The sequence below is a fragment of the Scyliorhinus canicula genome, chromosome 7 (assembly GCF_902713615.1).
Source record: "Scyliorhinus canicula chromosome 7, sScyCan1.1, whole genome shotgun sequence".
Taxonomy (NCBI): Eukaryota; Metazoa; Chordata; class Chondrichthyes; order Carcharhiniformes; family Scyliorhinidae; genus Scyliorhinus; species Scyliorhinus canicula.
In genome coordinates, this window is record NC_052152.1 from 14,739,657 (window position 1) to 14,757,556 (window position 17,900).

Below are 17,900 nucleotides of genomic sequence, written 5' to 3' on the forward strand. Positions count from 1 at the left end.
GGCCACCCTGCAGAGCTGGGTGGGTTAGTTAGAGGGAGTGAAGTGGGGGGGGTTGGAAGGAGGAAGGCTGTGGGGGGGGGGGGATTGAGTTGGTTCTTTGTTCAGGTTGTGGGTGGGGGGGGCGGTGGTTGCTGATAGTTGGTGTGGCGCAGTTGGGAAAGGAGAGATGGCGAGGGCGGGCCTGGAGGGGTGCATGACGTGTGCCGGGAGCTAGCTTAAAAAAGGGATATGGCTGATCAGCAGGAGAGGGGGGGCAGGGAGCCCCCTGACCAGGCTGGTCACATGGAACTTGCGAGGGTTGAATTGGCCGGTTTTAATGGTTGTAACGTTTTTGCGCATCTGAGGACCTAAAGGCGAGCGTTGTATTCTTGCAGGAGAGGCACCTGAAGTTGGGGGATCAGAGGAGGCTGAGGAAGGGATGGGAGGAAGCAGGTGTTTTATTCGGGATTAGATATGAAGACGAGGGGGATGGGATGTTTGTAATAAGAGACTGGCGGTTTGAGCTGGGGAGCATTGTGGATGGTACGGGGGGTACATATGTGATGGTCAATAGGAGGTGAAGGGGATGCCGGCGGTCCTGGTGAATGTTTATACCTCAAATTCGGACGACAGGGCGTTATGAGGCGGGTGTTAGGGAGGATCCCGGACCTGGATTCGCACAGGCCGATTATGGGCGACGATTTCAATACAGTCCTAGATCCGAGTTTTAGATCGGTCGAGTCCTAAGTCATCGAGGATGTATGCAGTGGCAAGAGAGTTGAGGGGGTTCATGTAGCGCTTGGGGGGGCGGGGTTTGAGGTTTGAGAGATCGAAGGTGAAGGAGTTCTCGTACTTCTCCAGATTAACGTTTTTGTTATGGATGAGGCACTGCGGGCGGGGGGGGTGGCTGATTCAGAGTCATTGTCATCTCCGACCAGGCGCAGCATTGGGTGGATGTGCCAGTGGAGCAGGGGGAGGCCTAACAGCCGCAGTGGAGACTGGATATGGGGCTGGTGGCGGGTGAGGAGGTGTGTGAGTGGGTGAGGGCAGCCATTCGGGGCGATATGGAGTTGAACGATACGGGGAGGTCGCAGTGGCCACACTGTGGGAGGCACTTGAGGCCGTAGTTTTGTTTTTTTTTATAAATGTTTTATTCAGTTTTCATATTTTATATTGAACAAATTACAAATTGTTAGGAAAGAAAAAAAAAAACAAACACGCAAAAATTAACATACATATTTACAGGTAAGCATCTTCGTAGTAGTAACTGCGCCCCCCCCCCCCCCCCTCAACATGTTTATTTAGTTTGGTTTTGGGCCTCAGCTAGCCATCGAACCCCCGTACGAACCTGTAGCCCCCCCCCCCTCCCGCTACCTTCCCCCGACTATTCTTCCTCTTGTACATTGGCCACAAATAGGTCCCGGAACAGTTGCATGAATGGCTCCCACGTTCTGTGGAAGCCGTCGTCCGACCCTCGGATGGCAAATTTGATTTTCTCCATTTGGAGAGATTCCGAGAGGTCGGATAGCCAGTCTGCAGCTCTGGGTGGTGCTGCTGACCGCCAGCCAAACAGGATTCTACGGCGGGCGATCAGGGAGGCAAAGGCAAGGGCGTCCGCCCTCCTCCCCAGAATAGATCTGGCTGTTCTGAAACCCCGAAGACCGCCACTATCGGGCATGGCTCCACCCTCACCCCCACCACTTGGACATAGCCTCGAAGAAGGCTGTCCAGTACTCCACAAGTCTGGGGCAAGACCAGAACATGTGGGCATGGTTGGCCTGGCCTCTTTGGCACCGTTCACATCTGTCCTCCACCTCCGGGAAGAACCTACTCATACGGGTTCTTGTTAAGTGGGCTCTATGTACCACTTTTAGTTGCGTCAGGCTGAGCCTTGCGCACGTGGAGGTGGAGTTGACCCTATGCAGTGCTTCGCTCCAGAGTCCCCACCCTATCTCCATCCCCAGGTCGTCCTCCCATTTCCTCCTTGTTGCGTCCAGTACGGTGTCGTCCCTATCTACCAGTCGGTCTACATGTCACTACAGTTCCCTTTCTCTAGGATACTGGCGTCCAGTAGGTCTTCCAGTATGTCTGTCGTGGCGGTTGTGGTACGTCCTTGTCTCCTTTCGTAGGAAGTTTTTGAGCTGCAGGTACCGTAGCTCGTTCCCCCCAGCTAGCTGAAATTTCTCTGTCAGTTCGTCCAGTGTTGCGATCCTGTCGTCGTGTATAGGTCCCTGACTGTCAGTGTCCCCCCGTCCTGTCTCCACCTTTTGAAGGTGGCGTCAGTCAGTGCTGGGTTGAACTATGGTTGTTGCAGATGGGAGCCCTTGTCCGACATTTTGGTCAGGCCAAGTAGTGGCTGCCGCAGTTGGTTCCAGGATTGGAGGTGCTGTCACCACTGGGCTGCTGGAGTGTTTTTTGGTGGGGATGGGAGTGCTGCCGTGGCGAGGGCCCGGAGGGAGGTTCCATGCAGGAGGCCTCCTCCGCACGCACCCACTCAGCTTCTGGCTCCTGGATCATCCCCTTACTCGCTCGGCTGGTTGCTGCCCAGTGGTAGAATTGTAGATGCGGGTAGGGCTAACCCTCCCCTGGTGTTTTGTTTTTGTAAGACCTTCTTTGGGATCCTAGCATTTTACCCCCCCATAGACGAACGCCATGATGAGTTTGTCCAGCGCTTTGAAAAGGGCCTTGGGATGTAGATCGAATGGATCTAAACAGGAAGAGGAACCTGGGCAGTACGTTCATTTTGATCGTCTGAACTCTCCCCGCGAGGAGGAGCGGGAGTGTGTTCCATCTTTGCAGGTCCTTTTTAACTTCCTCCGTCAGGCTGGTGAGGTTCCATTTGTGGATCCCTTTCCAGTCATGGGCTATTGGATCACCCAGGTAGCGGAATTATGTCGAGGCTTGTTTGAACGGCAGCCCCTTTATGTGCTGCCACCCCCCCCCCCCCCCCCCCCCCCCCCCCCCCCCCCCCCACCCCCCCCCCCCCCCTTGCGGGGTGTACTGGGAAGATCTCACTTTTGCTCATGTTGAGTTTGTAGCCCGAGAAGGCTCCAAACTCTTTCAGGAGCGCGATGATTCCGCCCTGCTGCTTTGTGGGTCCGAGATATAGCGGAGCAGATCACCGCATAGAGTGAGACTCTGTGCTCTCTACCTACCCTCTTCGGATCCCCCCTCCAATTTTTGCTGCCCTGAGCGCGATATGCTAGCGTTCAAATTTGCTAGTGCGAACAGCAGTGGGACAGTGGCATCCTTGTCTGGTGCCCCTTGTGCATGCTGGAAGTATTGGGAGTTGGTATTGTTGGTCTGTACACTCGCCATGGGAGCGTTGTACAGGAGCTTTACCCAAGCGGTGAACCCTGTTCCAAGCCGAACCGCTCCAGTACCTCTATGAGGTATTTCCACTCGACTCTGTCGAAGGCCTTTTCTGCGTCCAGGGAGACGATCACCTCTTGTGTTCTCTCCCCGGAGGGGGTCATTATCACGTTCAGCAGGCGCCTGATGTTCGCGGTAAGCTGTCTACCTTTGACAAAGCCCGTCTGGTCCTCTGTGACCACCTCAGGTACACAGTCTTCTAGCCTTTTGGCTAGGATTTTGGCCAGTATTTTGGCGTCTGCATTCAGCAGAGATATGGGTCTGTATGACCCACATTCCGTTGGGTCTTTGTCTTTCTTAGGTATCAGCGAGATTGAGGCCTGTGCTAACGTGGGTGGCAACGTGCCCCTAGCTAGCGAGTCTGTGAACATCTCCCGCAGGTGCGGGGCCAGCGCTGTCGCAAATTTTTTGTAGAAGTCCGCCGGGAATCCGTCCGGTCCCGGCGCCTTCCCCGCCTGCATGGAGCTAATGCTGTCCATGATCTCTCCCAGTGCTAGTGGTGCTTCCAGATCCGTTTTCTGCCCTCTCCCACGACTGGTATGTCCAGTCCGTCAAGAAACCGGTTCATCCCAGCCTTCCCCGTTGGGGGCTCTGAGGTGTACAGCTGTTGGTAGAAGGCCTTGAAGGTTTTGTTAATCCTCTCTGGTTCTGTTTCCAACGTGCCTCTGGTATCTCTGATTTGCGCAATTTCTCTGCTGGCTGCCTGCTTTCTCAGCTGGTGGGCCAACAGGCGGCTGGCTGTCTCCGTGTTCGTATAGGGCCCCGCGTGCCTGGCGGAGTTGGTGTACTGCTTTCCTGTTGGAGAGCAGGTCAAAGTTCCTTTGTAATTCTTTTCTCTCCGCCAGGAGTTCTACGGTCGGGGCCTCGGAGTATTTATGGTCTACCTCCAGTATGGAGTGCGACCAGCTTCTGCCTAGCCACCCTTTCCTCCCTATCTCTTTGCGCTTTGTAGGCTATGATTTCCCCTCTTAGTACGGCCTTAAGCGCTTCCCAGAACGTGGAGGGTGAGACCTCCCCGTTTTGGTTGATCTCCGTGTACTCCGCTATGCCTGCGCTATCCTTTCACTGAAGGCCTTGTCAGCTAGTAAGGCACCGTCCAACCTCCATTTGGGGCGCTGGCCCTTCCCGTCTCTAGCCGCACATCCATGTAGTGTGGAGCGTGGTCTGATATCACAATTGCGGAGTATTCCACCTTGTCTATCTCTGGAAGCACCGTTTTCCCCCACCCACAAAAGAAGTCAATTCTGGTGTACACGTTGTGTACTGGGGAGAAGAAAGAGAATTCTTTCTCCCCCGGGTGGGCGAATCTCCAGGGGTCTACTGCTCCCCATCTGCTCCATATAGTGACTGAGTTCCCTTGCCATGTTTGAGGTTTTCCCCGTTCTGGGGTTTGATCTGTCCGTCGTTGGGTCCTGTACACAGTTGAAGTCCCCCCCCATGATTAGTCGGTGCGTCGCTATGTCCGGGATTTCTGCCATGGTCTTTTGGATGAAGCTCGTGTCGTCCCAGGTTGGGCGCGTACACGTTAACTAGAACTACCGGCGCCCCATCCAGGGCCCCGCTGACCATGACATACCATCCCCCTGGGTCCGTAACCGTCTTTGTCGCCCTAAACATTGTCCTCTTGCCAATCAGGATCGCCACCCCCCTGGCCCTTGCCCCATAACAGGAATGATAGGTTTGTCCCACCCAGCCCTTTCTTACCCGCAGTTGGTCCCGCTCCCTCAAGTGCGTCTCTTGGAGGAAGACTATGTCGGCCCTCATGTTTCTAAGGTGGGTGAGGACTCTAGATCTCTTCACTGGGCCGTTAGTCCCCTTACGTTCCAGGTGACTATTCTGGTGGGGGGCTTCTGCCCCCTTGCTCCTGTGGGGTTAACCATATTTGTCCGGTGGACGCGCCCCTGCCCTCTGGGGTTTCCCTATGTTAGGGGGCCGTCCAGGATGTCCACTATCACTGCTCTCCCCATGCGGTCGGGTCCCTGCGCTCCGGGGTTCCCCCTTGTCCCGGGGACACCCGCCATGGCCGTCCACTGTGTGTCCGCCACGCGGGTAGTCCCCTGCACTCCGGGGGGAACCTTCACCCACAGACCGTACTGGGTGGGTGCTTGCAGCGGTTCCCTGTTTCGAGCCCTTGTCTGTGGCACTTTGTGGCCCTATTCCCTTTCCTGGCCTCTTTTGTCCCTTCGTCCCTGCATTTCCCCTCCCTGGTCTCTCGCCCCCCGAGTGCCCCCCCCCCCCCGCCGCTCTATCCCTTTCGGGGATACCCCTGGTATACCCCTCCATTGCCCCTCTCTCCCCCATTCCTAGTCCCACTTGCTCTCCCACCTTTGATGGGTGATCCCCCCCTCCCCTGCCTGGCGCCTTCCCCCCTGTTGGGGGTGGCGCTGCTGCCCGGCTCTGTTGCGCGCCCCCTTCGCTAGCTTTTCCGGCTAGCACGGTGGCTCCCCTCTCGGAGGTTGCTGTCCCGCTTCTCTCTCTCCCCTCTCCAGTCCCGTTCCCTCGTGCCGGGGCCTGGCCTCCCACCTGGAGCGGGCCCTTGGGCATTGGGTTGTTTTTCGTTCTGGGTGTTCCTGCCAGGGGGAGGGGGCTGGCTTTGCCTCGCCCCTCCCCACCCCCCCGTCGGCATGACGTATCTCCTTGCCATGGGCCCCTCGTCCCTACTTCCCATGGCGTTTTTCCAGCCCGTGCTACTCGACGAATCTATTCGCCTCAGCAGGGGCTGTAAAGAAATATTCCATGTGTTGGTATGTGACCCAGAGTTTTGCTGGGTACAGCATACCAAAACGTACTTTGTTCTTATAGAGAGCTGCTTTCGCTCTGTTGAACTCCGCCCATCTCTTAGCTATGTCCGCTCCAAAATCCTCGTAGATTCGGATGGCGTGCCCGTCCCAATTGCAGGCTCTATTCTCCTTGGCCCAGCGCAGGATTGTCTCCCTATCCCGGTACCGGTGCAGTTTGGCTATAACTGCTCTCGGTTTTTCCCCTTCCTTGGGCTTCGGGCGCAGTGACCGATGAGCTCTGTCCATTTCCGGTGGGGTGGGAAAAGTTTCCCGCCCCACTAAGGAGCCCAGCATCGCAGCCACGAATGTTGTGGGATTTCTACCCTCTATCCCCTCTGGCAGGCCCACTATCTTAATATTTTGCCTTCTCGAGCTGTTCTCCTGATCGTCTACCCTGCCCTTCAGGCTCCCCTGTGTTGCACTCAGTTTCACCATTCCCCTCTCCAGGGATATGACCCGGTCACTCGCGTCAGTCGCTGCCTTCTCCAGCTCTTTAATGGTTGCCCCCTGGGCTTCCAGTATCTTCCCTTGGGCATCCACTTTCTTCTCCAATCTGGTCAGAACCTGCTGCACCCCTGACATGGCCCTGGTCACTGCTGCCTGTGCTGCGGCCTCTGCGTCTGCTTTTAACTCTGCCTTGATTGCCTGCAGCTGCTCCCTCACCACCTCGGCAAAGGCTTCCTTCCAATTCACGCCCCCCTCTAACCCCAGGGGAGAGGTTGCCCGCCCGTCCAGCTCTTCTGGATGCGGCGAAACATCCTTCCCGCCGCTTCGCGTGTTGACTCGTTCGCCCGAGCTGGCTTGCCCTTTGCCCCGTCTACTTCCGGTGCCCCCTTTCTCTTGGCCCCCTTCTGGCATTTTTTTCTCCCCTTTTCCTTCATCTTTTCTTCTCTCCTTGTTCTTCTTCTCCCCCTTTTCCGCACCCTATTTTTTATTTTTATTATTATATATCTATATATATATATATATTTTTTTTTTTTTTTTAATTTATTTCCCCCCTTCTTTCCTTTACCCCTTTTCTCTTTACCAGTTTTCTTTTGGGTTTTTTTTTTAAAAAGAACAGAAATACAAGTCTCTTTTTTCTTTTGTCTTCTCTCCCCACTCAACCAGGAGAGAGAGAGAGAGAGTCCCTTTGTCTCTTTGTCCTTGCCACGAGGTGGTCACTGCAGTTGGGGGGGGGGGGGGGGGAGGGGCGAGTGGGCCGGTGGTCGCTGCTGGTTGGGAGGGGGGGGGTCCCGCTGCTGGTTGGGGGGGGGGTCCCCGCTGGCTGGTTGGGGGGGGTCCCCGCTGCTGGTTGGGGGGGGGGGTCCCCGCTGCTGGTTGGGAGGGGGGGGGTCCAGCTGCTGGTTGGAGGGGTCCCGCTGCTGGTTGGGAGGGGGGGGTCCCCCTGCTGGTTTGGGGGGGTCCCCGCTGCTGGTTTGGGGGGGGCCCCGCTGCTGGTTTGGGGGGGGTCCCTGCTGCTGGTTTTGGGGGGGGGGGAGAGAAGAGGGCCCGCCGCCGCACCGCTCCTGGCCCGCGTGGGGGGGGGAGAGAAGAGGGCCCGCCGCCGCCGCCGCACCGCTCCTGGCCCGCGTGGGGGGGGGGGGGAAAGAGAAGAGGGCCGCCGCCACCGCACCGCTCCTGGCCCGCGTGGGGGGGGGGAAGAGAAGAGGCCGCCGCCGCCGCACCGCTCCTGGCCCGCGTGGGGGGGGGGGGGAGGGAGAGGGGTTGGACCTGCTGCTGCTGGGCCCCCCTGTCGCTGCCTCTCTCTGCCGCCGTCGTCACTGCTCCTCTGCCGTCGCTGTCGCTCCTCCGCTGCCGCTCCTCTGCCGGCGCTCCTCCTCCGCTGCCGGCCTCCTCCTCCGCTGCCGGCGCTCCTCCTCCGCTGCCGGCGCTTCTCCTCCGCTGCCGGCGCTCCTCCTCCGCTGCCGCTGCCGCTTCTCCTCCTCCGGCGTCCGGCCTGTCGGGGGGGGCCTTGAGGCCGTAGTTAGAGAGGAATGTATTTCGATCCAGGCGCATAGGGAGAGGGTGGAATGTGAGGAAAGGGTGAGGCTGGCAGAGGAGGTTCTGAGGCCACATCGGAGGTGTTCAGTGACACCAGAGGAAGGATTGTGAAGAGAGCCGCTCCAGATGGAGTTTGGGTTAGTGTCTACGGGGAAGGCGGTAGGACGGTTCCGGAAGGCAAGAGGGGCAGGTATATACGAGTATAGGGAGAGGCGAGCAGGATACTGGTCCACCAGTTGAGGAAGCAGGCAGTGGTGAGGGATTGGTAGGGTGAGGGACGAGAAGGGGTAGAGTGGTGATGGACCCGGAGAGAGGCAATGAAGCATTTGAGGCCTTCTATAGGAGGTTGTACAAGTCGGTACCTCCAGCTCAGGAGGAGGGGCTGCGGCGGTTCCCGGATGGATTGGAGTTGCCTGAGGTGGAGGGAGAGAGGGTGCAGGGGCTAGGGTCCCCAATTGTGTTGTGGGAGGTGATGGGCGGCACGGGTGCAATGCAGGCAGGGAAGGCTCCATAGCCGGACGGGTTCCCAGTCAAGTTTTATAAGAAGTTTGGTGCGGAGCTGGGACCGTTGTTAGTGGCAACGTACAATGAGGTGTGGGTTAGAGGGGAGCTCTTAGGCATCCATCTCCCTGATCTTAAAGAAGGATAAAGACCCGGATCAGTGTGGGCCGTACAGCTCTATATCGTTGCTGAACGTTGATGCAAAGTTGTTGGCGAAGGTGGCTGGCATCGGGAATAGAGGACTGTGTGCCAGGGGTGATAGGGCAGAACTTGACGGGATTTGTGAAAGGAAGGCAGTTGTCAGCGAAAGTGCGCAGACTGCTTAACGTAATTATGATGCCCTCAGAGGGGCAGGAGGTAGATGTAGCGGTGGTGATAGACCTTTGATTGGATGGTGGGCGTATTTGTTGTGGGGGGGGCTGGGGCAGTTCGGACTCGGGCAGGGGTTTGTGGGTTGGCTTCTCTACAGGGCACCAGTGGCGAGCGTTCGCGGCAAACAAGACGAGTCTGGGGTGCTTCAGGTTGCTTCGTGGGATGAGACAGGGGTGGCCTCTCTCCCATTGCTGTTCACGTTGGCAATAGAGCCATTGGTAATGGCACTGAGGGCGTCGAGGGGTTGGAAAGGGATTGAGCGGTGGGGTGCCGAGTATAGAGTCTCGCTGTATGAAGACGATTTGTTATTATAGATCTCGGACGGGGATAAGGTGGAGGTGTGGACTTAGGTAGGGTGCTTACTCCAAGGGCCGGTGCAGACTTGATTGGCCAAATAGCCTCCTTCTGCACTGTAAATTCTATGATTCTATGATATGATTCTATGGACCAAGTGGGCAACATTGGAGGGATTATAGAGATTTTGAGGAAATTTGGCCAGTTTTTGGGGTACAACTTGAAAATAGGGAAGAGCGAGGTGTTTCCGTTCAATGCTAGAAGGCGAGAGAGGAGGTTAGGGGAGCTGCCATTCAGGGTGGTGGGAGCGAGTTTTAAGTATCTAGTATTCTAGGTGCTGCAGAGCTGGGCCCTGCTACATAGATTGAACTTGGCAGGGAATGAAGGCGGACTTCAAGAGGTGCGATGTGTTGCCGCTGTCACTAGATGAGCATGAGCAGACGGTGAAAATGACGGTGTTGTCCAGATTCTTGTTCATGTTCCAGAACCACCCTATCTTTGTTCCCAAATCCTTTCGCAGGAAAGTTAACATTTTGGGGTTTTGTGGGGGGGGGGGGGGGGGAAAGACCCTGCGGGTGAGGCAGATGTTCCTGGAGAGGAGGAGGGGGGGTGGCAGGTGGCGTTGGCATTGCCAAATTTGATAAATTATTATTGGCCGCCAATCATTGCAATGGCAAGACTGAGGGCGTTCTGGCAAGGGTTCTGGGATGTTATGTCCGAGGTTTGGAGTGTGGGGTGGCCCCGAGTCTGGAGGTGGCGATATTGAGTGTGTCAGAAGATCCGGGATTCCAGGTGGGGAGAGAGGCCGATATATTGGCCTTTACCTCACTGATAGCCCAGGGACGGATTTTGTTGTGTTGGCGGGCCTCGGAGCCACGGAAACAGGGGTATGGGTGCGTGACCTGGCAGAATTCCTGCGTTTGGAGAAGTTTGCTTTGCGGGGATTGGCAGAGGGGTTCACCCGGAGGAGGAAACCATTCATCGATTTCTTCACAGAGGATTGAGGGGTCAGCAGGGGTGGGTGGGTGGGGGGGCAGTAGGCGGGGATAAGGTGGTAAATATTGGGAAGGTGTGATGTGGTGAGGTGTTGGTATCGGGGGAGGTTGGGGATATGTGGTTGTTTGTCCAGGTTGATGTTTGGGTCCTCGGATAGTTTTTCGCATATATGTAAAAAGCCTTGAATAAAAATATTTTAAATAAAAACAAAGACTCCTGTGTGCCGTGATTGCCACATGCATGTAGTCAATGATGCCTTCTGCCTGTGGAAACCCAGACAGAACCAAACACTTAAATCGTATCTCCACTCGTGAAGTTAACCCTCACCAACTTTTACAGATGCACCATAGAAAGCATCCTATCGGGCTGCATCACAGCCTGGTATGGCAACTGCTCGGCCCAGGACCGCAAGGAACTTCAGAGAGTCGTGAATACCGCCCAGTCCATCACACGAACCTGCCTCCCATCCATGGACTCCATCTACACCTCCTGCTGCCTGGGGAAAGCGGGCAGCATAATCAAAGATCCCTCCCACCCGGCTTCCTCACTTTTCCAACTTCTTCCATCGGGCAGGAGATACAGAAGTCTGAGAACACGCACGAACAGACTCAAAAACAGCCTCTTCCCCACTGTCACCAGACTCCTAAATGACCCTCTTATTAACTGACCTCATTAACACTACACCCTGTATGCTTCATCCGATGCCGGTGCTTATGTAGTTACATTGTATATCTTGTGTTGCCCTATTATGTATTTTCTTGTATTTTCTTGAATTTTGTTTAATTCCCTTTTGTTCCCATGTACTGAATGATCTGTTGAGCTGCTGGCAGAAAAATACTTTTCACTGTACCTCGGTACACGTGACAATAAACGAATCCAATCCAATCCAAATCATTGTTAGCCCTGACAAATAGCCATCTATCATCTATCTCAGAGGTAGCGCTGACAGGGAGATCCAGCAAATGTCTCTGGCAGGGCCCTGGAAAGATCCAGAGGATAAATTGATGATGGTGGTGATTTCTTTGATAAAGCACGGACGGCAAATCCAGCCAGCAGTCAGCCATTACCAGCAATGCAACAAATCTCTGAACCCACGGGATGTGACTCCCTGTGCCTCCTGAGCTCTTAGTGTTCAGAGAGTGCAATGAACCTCCTCCTTTCCCTGAGGACTCGATAGGCTGGGTATGGCCTCATGCAGATTGAACGTCTTTGTTGAACCTTTCCCTCTTGTGAAAAAACAGGTTTATTATGGAAAGACTGCTGCTCCAGCTGTGACTGGTAGTCCTCTGGGTACAGCTTCCGTTTCTACATTTGTTGGTCACTTTGTTTCTACATTTGTTGGTCTCCTCTGAATTCCTGAGCAGGATTCTCCAACCCCCGCCGGGTCGGAGAATCCCCAGGGAGCGGCACGAACCCCACCCCGCCACCCCAACACCGCCCGCCATGTTCTCCGGTGGCAGGGGCGGGATTCATGCCACGCTGGTCGGGGGCCATTGGCAGCGGGCACCCCGGCAATTCTCCGGGCCCCGATGGACTGAGCGGCAGTCCGTTTTTGGCCAGGCCTGCCGGCATGGATTGGACATGGTCCCACACGGCGGGACATGGCAGGTAAGTTGGGTGGCGCGGGCCTCGCGGGGGGGGGGGGCAAAGGGGGATCCGACTGCGCTGAAGAGACTGCGCGAGTTAGCGCATGCGCAGACTGCCGGCGTGGTTCAGCGCGTGCGCAGATCGGCCGGCATATTCTGGCGCATGCGCAGGGGGGGGTGTGTTATCTGCGCCGGCCATGGTGGAGCCCTACAGGGGCCAGCACGGAAGGAAGGAGTGCCCCCACAGCACAGGCCCGCCCGCAGATCGGCGGACCCCGATCGCGGGCCAGGCCACCGTGGGGCCCTCCCGAGGACGGATCCCCCTTTGCCCCCACCTCCCAAGGCCCGCGCCAGCCAACTTACCTGCCAGGTCCCGCCATGTGGGACCATGTCCAATCCGTGCCGGCGGGCCTGGCCAGAAACCGACGCCCACTCGGCCCATCAGGGCCCGGAGAATTGCCGGGGGGCAGTTGCCAATGGCCCCCAACCGGTGTGGCATGATCCCTGCCCAGCCCAAAACACGGAACCAGAGAATACGGCAGCCGGCGTCAGAGCGGCTGCACGGGATTCACGCCGTCCCCCCGGGGATTCTCCGACCCGGCCGGGGGGGGGGGGTCAGAGAATCCAGCCCCAGAGCTCTCAAGCATACATCAGACCTCCGACACTCCATAGTGTAGCTGACATCTTCAAAGTCTCTGGAGTCACCTACAAAAAGTGTAATTGCTTCATCAATGACCTCCCTTCCAACATAAAGTCAGAAGTGGGGGTGTTTGCGGATGACTGTCCAATTTCCAGCACCATTCGCAACAACTCAGACACTGAAGCAGTCCATGTCCAAATGCAGGAAAACCTGGACAATATCCAGGCTTGAGCTGACAAGTGGCAAGTTACATTCGCGTCACACAAGTTCCAGGCAATGGCCACCTCCTACAGGAGAGGATCTAACTATTGCCGCTTGACATTTAGTGGCATTACCATCACTGATTCCCCACATTCAACATCCTGGGGGCTACCATTGATCAGAAACTGAACTAGACTAGCATGTAAATACTGGGACTATCAAGGCAGGTCAAAGATAAGGAATCCTACAATGAGTAACTCACCTCCTGATCCCCAAAACCTGTCCACCATCTACAAGTCAGGAGTGTAATGGAATACACTCCACTTGGCTGGATGAGTGCAGCTCCAACACCCAGGAAGCTCGACACTATCCAGGACAAAGCAGTCCGCTTGATTGCAAACATTCAATTCTTCCACCACAGACGAACAGTGGCAGCCGTGTGTACCATCTGCAAGATGCACTGCAGTAACTCACCAAGATTCCTTAGGCAGCACCTTCCAGGCCCACAATCACTACCATCCAGAAGGACAAGAGTAGCAGATACCTGGGAAACCCCACCACCTGGAGCTTTCCCTCCAAGTCACTCACTACCCTCACTTGGAAATATATCGCCGTTCCTTCACTGTTGCTGGGCAACATCCTGGAACTCCCTGCCTAAAGCCACAGTGGGTGCACCTACACCTTAAGGACTGCAGCGGTTCAAGAAGGCAACTCACCACCACCTTCTGAAGGGCAACTAAGGGTGGGCACTAAATTATGGCCTCACCAGCGATGCCCATATCCCATAAATGAATTTAAAATTAAAAAAACTCAGCACAAGAACTATGAGCAAGTAAGAAAGCAGCGGAGCACTTATTGACATATTTTCCTCCCACGGACCCGACCCTTTCAATTCTCCCATTGTTTTCACTGGCAAGTTCCAAGAAAGCGGGAACATCCATGGACCCAAAGAGTGAACCAGGGTGTTCCAGGGGCAGTGATGTGTTCAGAATGCTCAGAGGGGAGGGAAAGATGTAGAAGTGGGGTGGCACTGGCAGCGAGGAAACTGAAAGAATGATCTGTTCAATATCAGGTGGAAGGTGAGGACAAGGGGAAATATATAATCAGTATAAAAATAGAAAGTGCAGGAAAACTCAGCATCGATGGAGAGAGAAAGAGATTTAAGGGATGGGATTCTCCCGCCATTGGGATTTTTATTTCCCACTGGCAGCGCATCCCGCCTGCACGTTTCCTGGCGATGTGGGGTAGCTTCAAAGATGTGTGGGGCATGAAACCCAGGAAGTGCTACTGGCAGTGCGAAGGGCTAAAGAAGGTGCCGATAGCAGGAGAAAAGAGAATGGGTTAATGGGAGAACAAGGGTCAGTTCTCAATGAAAGACAAACTATCGAACAAGTGACAGATGGCCCAGTGGGGTAGGGGTGGGGGTGTTTTGCATGGGGACAAGAAATACTTTGGATTAGAAAGAGGGGTCCCGGTGGATAAGGGCTCAGTCTACAGTTGTTGAACTTAATGTTGGGTCCTGAGGGACTGTAACGTGCCTAATCCAGCATCTTCGGTTCTTATTTCAGATTTCCAGCATCTGCAGCATTTTGCTTTTATTTTAGGGAACTGCATAATAGTCTGGGAGGGAAAAAGGGGAAGGACGGAATTCTGGGGGAAAAGTACAGACATGGCGGAGGGTCCTGGCTACCTCAGCAAAGTAAAGGTGGGGGGACAGGGAATCACTACTGAAGACAAAAAAGGACATTTCAGAAGCTCTGCTGTGAAACGTTTCATTGGCGAGCAGAAAGGGAATGGAGTCTTTACAGGACGGCAGGGCGTGAGGATTTATAAGGGGGTGGGTGGGCTTATGGCAATGGCCCACAGATGACCCTTTCTGGGCTTCAGTTCCACAGGCGGGAAGTAATAAGGGGCTGGTAAGGGGCTGGTTTAGCTCACTGGGCTAAATCGCTGGCTTTTAAAGCAGACCAAGGCAGGCCAGCAGCATGGTTCGATTCCCGTACCAGCCTCCCCGAACAGGTGCCGGAATGTGGCGACTAGGGGCTTTTCACAGTAACTTCATTGAAGCCTACTCGTGACACTAAGCGATTTTCATTTTCATTTTCATTTTATTTCATTTCAATAATAGCATCTCCAGAATAGTGGCCGTCTTTCTAGCATGGCGTGAAGCGTGATCTTCGCCAAGGTGCCCCAGTGAGGACTGAGATATCAGCATAGACTGTTTGGGTTAAGGGTGACTGATCCTCTGAGAGCAGTGTGCATTGAGAGAAGCCAGGACTGATATCAGCAACTGTGTGCTGTCCTACCAGTTCCAGATTAGCAGATCCCTGATCTGCTCGGGCAGTATCGGGCACAGCCAACCATCTCTTTACTGAGTGTTGAACCTTTGTGGACACCTTAGAGCGTTGGGGAGGAGGGGGGAGGCTGAGATGAACACGCGATCACTCGAGGTTGCTGTTCCCATTGGCTTCCGCAAGCTGACAGCTGCACTGTCCTCCAGAGAGCTTGCTTGTTTATTTAATTTCTTCAAAGCAGTTCAGCAAACACTGGTGGACAAACATCTCCCCCCCACCCCCCCCCCCCACCCCCTCCGCTGCTCCTCCCCCCACCCCCCACTGTTGCCTTGACGGTGACGAAAGCAGCAATTTCAGAGAGTGGGTAAAGGCTTTTATGCTCAGCAACTTCTATCCATCAATCTATTCCTTTCTAACAGCACTGTGGGTGTACCTACACCACACGGACAAGGCCGATTGGTGAAGGTGGCTCTCTGCCACCTTCTCAAGGACAGTGAGGGTTAGACAACAAACACTAGCCCGGCTAGCAATGCCCACATGCCTGGTAAAGTAAACCAGCCCACCTTCACACCATGGCCAGGATTCTCCGCCTGTCCCCGGGCAGCGGGATTGGGAGATTGGGCTAGGCAAGGTGCCAAATTCTCCGCTTGTTGCGAAACAAATTGTCCTGCTTCTTGAATCAAACGCTGTCCACCCCTATGGTGGGAACTTATTCCAAAAGCCGACTGTCTTTCAGGTGAAAATATGTCACCAAACATCCTGCCTCATTTTCAATTTCAAAATGCTCAAACTGCATTGCCCCCTACTTGAATCTGTTATCATTGTGTAAACTTGGCCTGCTCACTTATAACAATTCCCTTTATTATCTGAAAAGCTTCAATCAGAGCATTTCCTGATTTCCAAAGGACGAAGTTGAAGTTTCTTAACTTTTGCTGGCGGCTTGAACAGCTGATATTCTTCGCAGTGGACAGCATCTGGGCCACATGATTACCTGTCCATTAAAAGACAGGTTACATACCCAGCTATGCAGAATGCCCTCTAACTTGACATCAAGTCAGAGTGGAGCTGGTTATGAATGAGCAGCAATGATAACAGCCTGCAGCAAGAACAGCACTCTGTGACACAAGAGATTAGAAGCAACCTTATCGAAATGCATTTACATCAAAAGTCTCCTGCACCAGTTTGAAATGCTCCACATATCTGCAAGACAGGTGTCCATGAACATCATGTCACCTCAGGGCTGCACCATTCAATCAAACAGAATAACAAAAAGAAGATAACTATTATGGTATTAGACAAAAGGGCCAATTTTAAATATTTTTGCATAACCATAGATGCTTCACTCAAAGCATGGGTAGTGTAGTATTTTCATCTCTATCACACATAGATGGTAAACTAAATCAAGATTGGGGGGGGAAACTGAATTAGTTCAGTTTGAATTGTCATGTGGGTTTATGGTGAATAAATGCATAATACATTCTTATAAATTCCTTCCAGTGCTATTTTTAAAAACAGAATTGTCTCATTGACTTGAAATTGAGCAAAACCGCTGTTATCGTCAGGTAAGAAGCTGTCTGGAGTTTGCACATTCTCCCCGTGTCTGTGTGGGTCTCACTCCCACAACCCAAAGATATGCAGGATAGGTGGATTGGCCACGCTAAATTGCCCCTTAATTGGAATTTTTTTTTAAAGCCATCAGGTATGAAGATACTTTTTATAAGGGGAGTCAAGGTTGCTTTTTCTTCCCAATTCACTGCATCCAAAATTGGTAATCTCAGTAATTATTAACTGTTGACATTTCTGCAACAAACATTATTATGTACTGTGTATCTCCCAGTGAGGTTGAGGAGAATTTAAAGGACCCAGCCCTCCTTGTGTTTTCCGCTATAATCGTCATGGAGGCATCGTTCAGTCAGGAGGGTTTTGCAATTGCAAAGGGCGTGAGTGACTCCCTCCTGAGTTGATCGACAGTGAGCATTATCTTTGCTTTATCTGTGTCAGTACTATTTGATTCTAATGGCACTCTTGTTAATAGATTCATAGAATTTTACAGCACAGAAGGAGGCCATTCAGCCCATCATGCCTGCACCAGCTCCCGAAAGAATTACCTCACATCTCCCATTCCCCAGCCCTATCTCCGTAGCCCTCTAAATGCATCCCTTTCAAATATATGTCCAGCTCTCTTTTGAAACCACCTATGGAATCCGCCTCCACCGCTCCCCCAGGCAGCGCATTCCAAACCCCAGCAACTCCTCTCTGAGTAAATACGTTTCTCCTCATCTCACTCCGAGCTCTCTTGCTGACCATCTTGAAATTGTGGTCCCCAGTTCACTGAAATACCAACTAGTGGACAGCGCCGGCCCTAGGGTTGCTGGCGCCCCGGGCAAGCTGAACTTCAGCGCCCTTGTGGGGGGAGGGGGGGGGGGGCAGGGCCGAGGGGGGCGGGGCCGAGGCGGGGGTAGGGGGGGCCGGGGCCGGGGGGGCGGGGCCGAGATGGGGGGCGCGGGGGCCGAGACGGGGCGGGCGGGGGCCGAGGCCGGGGGGGGGAGGAGGCCGGCGGGGGGGGGGGGCCGGGGCCGAAGCGGGGGGGGGGGGCCGGGCCGAGGTGGGGGGGGCGGGGCCAAGGCGGGGGGGCGGGGCCGAGGCGGGGGGGGGGGCCGAGGTGGGGGGGGGGCCGAGACGGGGGGGCCGAGGCGGGAGGGGCGGGGCCGAGGTGGGGCCGGGGCGGACGGGGGGGGCGGACAGAGGGGGGCGCGGAGGGGCGGACGGAGGGGGGGGCGGAGGGGCGGGCGGAGGGGGCCCGGCCCAACTGCGCATGCGCGGGACCCGAGTCTCTGGCGCCCCCTAACACATGGCGCCCCGGGCGACTGCCCGAGTTGCCGGTACCTTGGGCCGGCCCTGC